Source organism: Ovis canadensis, chromosome 1 (genome assembly GCF_042477335.2).
Source record: "Ovis canadensis isolate MfBH-ARS-UI-01 breed Bighorn chromosome 1, ARS-UI_OviCan_v2, whole genome shotgun sequence".
NCBI classification, from domain to species: Eukaryota; Metazoa; Chordata; class Mammalia; order Artiodactyla; family Bovidae; genus Ovis; species Ovis canadensis.
The window spans coordinates 277,528-284,873 of NC_091245.1; positions in this window are offsets into that span (position 1 = coordinate 277,528).

The window sequence follows — 7,346 nt, forward strand, 5'->3', positions numbered from 1 at the left end:
GACCCGAGGGCCCGGACCCAGGCGCGCCCTCCGGCGACCTCCAAGCCACCGTCCGGGCCGGTCCCCACCTCCGGAGCGGGGCCGAGGGCGAAGCACACGCTCCTGAGGGCGGCCCAGGAGGAGTCCGGACCGCCGAGCCCGAGTCCAGGCGCTCCGGGCAGGGAAGACCCTCTCCCTGCCCACCGCGGCGGCCCGGCCCAGGTAGGGTCCGGGCGGTCCGTCTCCGCGGCCGCAGGGGCACGGGGAGATGCTGGTCGACCCGGTCAGGCCGCCCCGCAAGCCGGCTGCGGTGCGCCGCGACGGTCACCCTCCTCAGAAACCTAGAGAACCAATCTCCGGCGACAGCAGGACTGTCCCTAGGCCTCGGCGCCACCGGGACTGTCGCCGCCAGCGTCGCCGGTGTCTGAGAGCTCTGCCTCGGGCCCAGAGGCTGAGTCACAATCCTCCTGAAGGAGGCCTCGCCGAAGCTCCAGAGGGGAGGGACAATATACAAGCGGCCGCCAGGTGGCTCCCGACAAGCGACTCGAACGTCCCGAGGACGGGTGGCTGTCGCCGGCCGCCGGGGACGCCACCGCGCCGGCCGCCCAAACGCCCGAGCTCGGCCCGGAGCCTCCGCCGCCGAGCGACGCGACGCGACGCGACCCCGGCCGCAGAGGAAGGGAGACACGCTGGGAAGGATCTCCTCAGGAGGCTGCCACGAAGGAGACTCACTCCCCCACGCGATTCCGGGGTGCTGGGGGGACATTCCACGGAGACGCCGGCGGGCGGTGGGGGCTCGGGGCGGGGTCGGCGGAGAGAGGGGCACCAGCGAGCGGCATCGCAGACTCCCCCGGCCCCCCCTCCCCCGAAAGAGAGGGAGGGAGGGAGGGGCCGGCAAAGCGAAACCAAGGCGAGCGCTGCTCGGAGAACAAAGCAGGACTTTGGAAAGCAGACGCAGACAAGCAAGCCCAGGAGCAAGAAAGGAAAAGGAGGAGACACACTCGGAACCCCCACCAAGAGAAGACACAACTCAACCTGGGTAGAGACCGTGACAAAGTCCGAAGACAACAAACCCAAGCAGGCGCCGGTGGGTGGGGAAAGTGCACTTGAGGTCAGGAGAACATGGATTTCAAAATAACTGAACTGGCCACAAACACCAGAATGGCAGGCAGGCGGGAGGGCGGGCGGGAGGTCTGGGGTGGCAGGGCTGCGGGGGTGGGGGTTGGGAGGGGCGGGGGTGGGGGGTGGGGCTGGGGGGCGGGGGCGGGGGCGGGGGCGGGGGGTGGGGGGTGGGGCGGCTGAGGGGCGTGGAGGTGAGGAGGACCGGACCGAGTCAATAGGGATCCACTCCATAAACCCCGTGTTCCATGACAACAGCCAGTTAAATGAATAAATAACTTTGTGAAGTCGATCAGAAAGGAAACGAAACAAAACCACCAGGCAGGAAAGTCAAGTCATAGAAGGGCTCCGGGTGCTTAAAAGTCAGAGAGAGGGAGAGGGAGAGGAGGAGGAGGAGGGGGAGGGGGAGGGGGAGGGGGAGGGGGAGGGGGAGGGGAGGGGAGGGGAGGGGAGGGGAGGGGAGGGGAGGGGGAGGGGGGAGGGGGAGGGGGAGGGGGAGAGAGAACGCATACACATGTGCGTATCCGCGCGTCCATATGTATACGCACGCATATTCGCGCCTATATATACGCGCACCCATGGGTATGGACAAACACGTTCGAAGGGCATGCTCACAAACACGCATGTGTCTGTGTGCGCCCGTGTGTGCCTAGGCGTTTCTACTGTGCGTGTATGCTTGCGTGTATACACGTAGACTCAGGCATATATACGCAGACGTACGCGGATATACACAGGTACGGATACACATGCTCATATGTGCAGATACGTCGGGATCCATAGACACATACGTACAAATCAAGGCGGACGTGTCCACGCGTACAGATGCACACGTGTGTATACGTGTGATGTATACGCACAGGTGTGGGTGCACGTATACGCGTACACGTGCGTGCGTGCTTCCATAGGCGCATCTGTCCTCGTGTGTGTATGCACACGTGTATGCACACATGCATACGCGCATACGGACACATCCAGAGACGTCTACGGATCGCGTCTGGAGGTCCACACAGACGTCCGAGTGTGTATGTGTCGGGATACGCACACGTCTATATAAGTAGACGTGCGTGCACGTACGCACATACAGGCGCCCGGGGGCGTCCAGAGTGCCTACACGCAGATGCATGTGCATAGATGCGCACACACGGAAACGCATATGCGAACGTGCGTGTGTATCCGCACACGTCCATAGAAGTCCGTGTACACGTGCCTAAGTGCACAGATACCCACGTGTCTGTGTCGATGTCTACGTGCGCGCGTGTGAGTATCTATGGGTGTATCTATGTACATATAGATACTCACAGACACACACGGACGGAAACACACATCCGTGTGTGTGTGTGTGTGGGGGGGGGGGGGGGGGTATACACGGGGAAAGCGCAAGCATCTTGCAAAAGGGGCTTTTCTGTCCAAAACTGATCGAGGCGTCAGACAACTCAGCCTCCAAAAGGGAAACAACCCCCGATGAGCGAAGTGGGCAGGCAGGGGGCCCCGAGCAGACACCTTCCTTCCAAAGAAAGGGAGAACAGACAGACACCCAGAAGCACAAGGGAGACAACAAATCAGCGGCAGGGCTGGGCTGGGCTGGGCTGGGGCTGCTGGGGGTGGGGGCGGGCTCACGGAAGCACCCCGGGGCGTTCATCTGGACATTGATCCTTCTCCTTCGGAGGGGAAAGGCCCAGGAGCTGGAATCGCCATCGCGACAGCAAGTTGGACACATCAGAAGACAGTGGCTCCTGATCGATCGAACGCGCCTTTTCTGCCGCTGAGGAACATGTGGGCGGACTCAGAGAGATCACATCTCATCCCCTGGGGCCTCCCAGAGAGAGAAACCACATCCCTAGGGAAAAGAGTCCTGTGATTCCCTCGGAACACTCCACCAAAGAGTCCCCCTTCGACCCAACCCAGCCACTCCACGGAGTGCCCACGGAGGGGACAAAGAAGATACGGACGTGTGTATGTGTGGGATCGACCCCCCATACCTAGGTAGACATCCATACACACAGAAGGAGAGAGCTCTCTGTCTGTGTGCCTACGCCTGTATCTATTCATTCACTCACACACACACACACACACACACACACACACACACACACACACACACACACACAGAGGAATGGGACTCAACCACCCGAAGGGAATGAAATCTCACAGTCTGCAGGAACTCGGAGAGACCTTTAGAGGGGATGATGCTGAATGAAATACCTCAGAGCCGTCGTTTCCATGCAGTACCTACCAAACGAGACACCGTGAACACAACAGAACCCAAGAGAAACAGGCTCCTAAGAGACCACCGCGGAACACATGAGGGGTGGCCAGAGGAGGGAGCGGGGGAAACGGTGGCGGGGGGCGGGGTGGGGGAGAGAACGAGTGAACGAGCGCCCCTGGTGAGGGAGACAGAGGAAGCGGGGCGACCTGCCCCTTAGGGAATCCAGGCGTCACGGGCACGTCGCGACACCAAACGTCGTCCGCCGTGACACCGAGTGGTGACGGACGGTCCCTCACTAGATGCATCCTGGTGATCTCTGTGTCATGCGCTGCACTCGAAAACATCGTCGGTGCAGCTGAAAAGGAACGGGGGAACAAAACACACACACACACACACACACACACACACACGCACACACACACACAAGGGAAAGGAAGCAGGACGGGAGGAAGGAAAGAAGGCGAAAGGAAACGTCGGCCGTCAGCGAGAGGTCCATTTGAGAAGAGCGGGACTTGCGTGTGTGTGTGTGTGTGTGTGTGTGTGTGTGTGTGTGTGTGTGTGTGTGTGTGTGGAGGGGCGGGGAGTGGGGAGGCGGGGAGAGATACTAGGGTGAGTAGGAGGACGGGGAGCAGGAGGAGGAGAAAGAAAAGGACCGACCGATGGCCTCGAGGGCGAGGGGGAGATCAAGGATCCAAAGAGTGGACAGGACGGTCAGGTGAGTGCCATAGGGAAAGGAAAGGAAGCCAACCCACGAACACCCTCCCCACGGTGGTTGTGTTCAGTCCAAGATCAAGATGTGGGTAGCACGGTGTCCTCCAGCACACAGGGACACACAGGGCCTCCCTTGGCGTGGGAGTTCAGGATCACCCTGAAAGCTGAAGCCGTTCTGTTCATCCACGGCTGACAAGTACCGTGGTCTCACGACATTCACACATCCTAGCAAACCATCGAAAGACTCTCTCAGTCACTCGCCGTGAAACACATAGAGAACAGAAAAGGAGCGACACGATCGTGGCTGGCTGGCTGGCTGGCTGGCTGGCTGGCTGGCTGGCTGGCTGGATTCCCATGAGAGTCTGAGGATGGAACACATGGACAGAAAAGCATCCGATTCCCTTTGGTCAAGAATCGGTCTCGCCTTCTGCGCCTGGTGTCTTTCCTACGTCTGGATGATTCCCTCCCCCACCCCACCCCGCCCCGCTCCGCTCCGCTCCGCTCCCAGCTTGAAGGTGCTCTCAAGGTCCCGCCGGAACGCTCTCTTCCTCTCTTCGGAGCGCCCTTCTGAAGGGGAACGTTTTCTTCCACGTCATCGCCCCGAGACAGCTTCAGCCTGGCCCTCCCCTCCACCCCCGCCTCCCTCTCTCCCTCCTGCTCCTCTTCCTCCTCCTCTGAACTCTTGAGCTCTCCTCGCACCGGCCTCTCACCCCACACGGTGGCAGTGTTGGCCTAGGTATGCTCAGGCGTCTCCTCCCCGCATCCCAGTGGACTGCCACTGGCTCTCTCTCGACTGCGTCGTCCTGGGACCATGTGTTTCCTGGCCTTTTCTGCGGGTGGGGGAGACCCGGACGGGCCGGGGCCAGGCGGGGGTGTGGGGGAGCCTGCATGCGGGGGGAAGGGTGGGGGCAGAGAGGAGGAGGAGGACGAGGACGAGGAGGAGGAGCAGGAGGACGAGGAGGAGGAACGACACAACTCCCCAGTGCCAGTGTGTGCCTGTGGCCCGGGAAACAGACGACGCCCCGGGCTGGCTCCGAAAAGGGGATCGGTCATGAGATCGGGCACGTGTGTCCTTTGCAGAGGCCCTGCAGATCGAACAGGCAGGGGCAAGGATTGGGCTTCCCGCACTGAGAACTGTTCACCCGTCGTGGAAACAGGCGTCTGTCACACCGGGGCTTCGGCTTCCACAAGCCGTAGCCACCGAAACGTGCGCACGCTGGAGCCACCGCCGTGCAGAGGGAGATCTCATCCGGCTCCTCGTGTCCTTCCAGTGAGCAGGCCGGGATCTCGGGAAGAACAGAAAGCCAGAGAGTTGCATGCACCTGACCGTCACGCTTTCAGAAGCCAAGGGAACCAGAAATGAGGTTCACTCGCGTGTGGGTCTGTCTTTCCACGGGACGAATCCTCTCTTTGAGCAGATGAGGGTTCCGGGGACCCCGTGGAGCAGAGAGGATAGAGAGTTCCCTCAGGTCCCCTGCTCCTCCCATGCACGCGCACGCTCCCCAACGGTCCTAGGAACAGCCTGCCCCAGAGGAGCGTGCTGGCCACAACCCACCTCCACGGAGACGGAGACGGCAGTGTCCGTCCGCGTCAGTCATCCTCGTCCAGGGTCCCCGGGCCGTGGGCCCTCGCCTTCACGCCTGGCACCGTCCGTTCTGCAGGTGTGTGTCGAACCTGCCCGGAGCCCTGTGGCATCGTCCCGGATCAGGGGTTCGGTGGAAAACACCCTGTCCCCCCGCCTCCTCGGCAGGTGGATCCTTCACCACTGGACCACCAGGCAGGGAAGTCCCTTCACAGCCTTCTAAAAGCATCTACCCTGAAACATTCCATGTCGTCCTCCAAAATCACTGGACCATCACGACTGAAATGAAGGAAACTATGTGAGTTCAAGAATGTCTTCACTCCTCAGTGCTTCTTGCTTTAGAACCACGAAGGCATCTCTCTCTCTCTCTCTCTCTCTCTCTCTCTCTCTCTCTCTCTCTCTCTCTCTCTCTCTCTCTCTCACACACACACACACACACACACACACACACACACACACACACAGAGGGGGGCTCATCGTCCAAAAGAAACCAACTGTTGTGTTTCTCCGTCCCCCTTGTGGTGGCCGTCGTGCCAACGCTAGTCAAAGGAGCTGATCTCCTGTGGAATCCGATGTCTTCTTCTCTAGGACGCTTCAAGAAGCAGCAAGAGTGCCGGTTTGTGAGACACGAAGGTCAAGCCGTCACGATGCAATCCCTTCTCCGGGCCTGATCGTTCAGAAACTCTCCCATCCCAAGCGGGGGACGTCAGGATATCCATCTCGAGTTTGGGACGGGGGCTTCCCCGGCGGCTCCGTAGGAAACCATCCCGTGCCCACGCAGGAAACACGGGTTTCATCCCCGGCCAGGGAAGATCCCACGTGCTACAGAGCCACGAAGCCCATAGGCCTCGCCGATGGAATCCGTGCTCTGGATCCTGGCCACTGCGAGCGCTGAGCCCACACCCAGCGGCCACCGAAGCCCACGTGCCCCAGTGCCCGCGCTCCCCAAGAGGAACCACAGCCACGAGAAGCCCAGACACACAACCGCAGGGCGGCCCCCTCCTCCACGGAGAGAGCACGGCTGGCACAGCAGTGAAGACACAGCACACCCCCACAGAAATCAGAGACGCCCCATGGTTTTAAAGCAGTACGGGGTCTAGGACGGGATGCCGTCGGCCGATACCTCGTCCTATCCTATCCCTCGGGAAGCTCGCTGACTCTGCGGTAGATGAGATCAAGAAACCGCAGCTCCCCGTGCCATCGGAAGTGTGGGAAGCTCTCCCTCCAGTGCTGAGAGCCCAGTGGAGACGTGACCCGTGGGGACCGTGAGCGTGCCTGTTCTCGTGAAGAAGTCCTTCCCGGTCCGGGCTCTGGAGATCGGCCCACGCGGACCTGCAGACAGCGGACGGCCATCCCTCTCGGCTCCCTGCGGGCTCACGGGTCCAGGCGTGCCGTGCCCCCAGCATCTGCTCGCATCTTCTGGGCCCGTCTCCCCCGCTGTGCTCCGCTCACTTGGAACCCTTCTCCCCTCTCGTCTGACCTGTTTTCCTTCCTGTGGCGACTCTTTCTGGCTCCCCAGGCACCACTTCACATCGTTCTCTTCTCACCGCACTCGTCTCGTGGAAAGAATTCCACGTCTCTCTGCTCTGTTCCCCAAGGAGTCTGTCATCGCTCCATTCCTCTGGGGATCGACTGGCACCCAGGCCACCCCGGCCCACGAAAACCGTGGCTCCGTGTGGATGGGACGACTTGCCGACGACCGCGGGGGGCTTGTGGACGTGGAAAGCTGGCACCGGGGAGTCGTCCTGC